At 41.8% G+C, this 1,530-nt stretch overlaps 1 long non-coding RNA gene across 1 annotated transcript; it reads left to right on the plus strand.

Moving 5' to 3' along the window:
• Positions 1-260: 260 nt before the first annotated feature.
• On the plus strand, positions 261-1,200 carry LOC146513156 (uncharacterized). Its single transcript, XR_014875671.1, has 2 exons — positions 261-451; positions 840-1,200. It is a non-coding gene; the product is annotated as an uncharacterized LOC146513156 (long non-coding RNA).
• The last annotated feature ends 330 nt before the right edge of the window (positions 1,201-1,530 follow it).

A 1,530-nucleotide genomic window follows, 5' to 3' on the forward strand; every position in this document is an offset into this window, starting at 1 on the left:
CTCCACCCTGACCCATAAGGACGGCAGTAAGAGTCGAATATGAAAGTATTTTACGTCGTTATCTTTTTGGTTTGAGACTGCTAGCTTTGTGAAATTAGCTATGTTCAAATGGGTAAAATGTTTGCAGTGGCTGGCATTATACAAATGGATGAGCTAACATAAGATAACTGACGTTATACCTCATAGTAAAGCTAGCAGGCTATTCCGCAAGCATTGTATAATTTTAATTTATGTCAATACAATGATTGCTACTGCAGTCACTCACAGTGTTGCCAACTTAGCGACTTTGTCGCTATATTTAGCGAGTTTTCAGACCCCCTAGCGACATTTTTTCTAGAAAAAGTCGCTAAAAAAAAGACGTGAAAGCGCATATCGCTTTTACTCTCAACAAGCAGCGGGTGCTGTAACGCAGTCAGTTCTTCTTTTACTCTTATGCTGTTTTGTGGATCAGGTTTAAAACTACTTATAAACACACACACACACACACACACACAAAGTAACTCCACCAGAGTGCCTATTTCGGGTCACTTTTGCCGGTCCAAGCCTAGCGACAAATCTGGCGACTTTTTCTGGTGTTATTGGAGACTTATTTATGACGACTTTTTAACGTGAAAGGGGGTGTTGCTCTTACTCTCAACAAGCAGCGGCGCTGCCTTGGGCACCTCACCCGTGCTAAAGCGCTCACGGGCGGGGGATAGTCCTCCCCCAGCTGCAGGAGATGTTCACACCTACGCGTCCAAACTGTAAATGAACCGCGCACGAGCAAAGCCGCTGCTCCCGCACTGACTGTAACGCAGTCAGTTCTTCTTTTACTGTTATGCTGTTTTGTGGATCACAAGGTTTAAAACTACTTATAAACACACACACACAAAGTAACTCCACCAGAGTGCCTATTTTGGGTCACTTTTGCCGGTCGAAGCCCGGATAAAGGAGCAGGGTTGGAATTGTGACATTACAAAAAACAATAATTGCTAAAAGAAATTTAATTTGTAGTTCTAAATAAATTCTAACTGCATTTAGGATGTTTTTTGCTCACTTTATGTCTTGTCCACGATGTTATTTCTCTCTCCAGCAGCGTAGGTTACAATTACATTAGCATGACCAATTATGCAAATTAGGTGATGACGTCATTTAGCGACTTCTAACGACTTTTAGGACAACCAATAGCGATTTTCCTTACTGAGGAGTTGGCAACACTGGTCACTCAGTGTGCACAAACAAAAATAGGTGCAGCTAGCACACAGGTAAGGGTGTGGTTTCACAGAGGCAGACAATTGCACCAAAGCATGCAAACAGGAAGGGCCGGGCAGAACCACAAAGTGGGCTTAATAAATGGTCTGCTATAAAGATAGCAGTTATTTTAAATGACTTGTGTGATTTACTAGCTATACTTTGATTATTTCTTGTTTGCCATCGTTGAAGGCGCCATCACGATATCTAAATGCCCTTTTAAATGCTCATTGAGTGACCCTCATGAGTGAGTAGTATTGAAAGTTGTGAACTGAACATTGGCAATAACAGTGAATAATT

The sequence above is a fragment of the Neolamprologus multifasciatus genome, chromosome 8, assembly GCF_963576455.1.
Source record: "Neolamprologus multifasciatus chromosome 8, fNeoMul1.2, whole genome shotgun sequence".
Taxonomy (NCBI): domain Eukaryota; kingdom Metazoa; phylum Chordata; class Actinopteri; order Cichliformes; family Cichlidae; genus Neolamprologus; species Neolamprologus multifasciatus.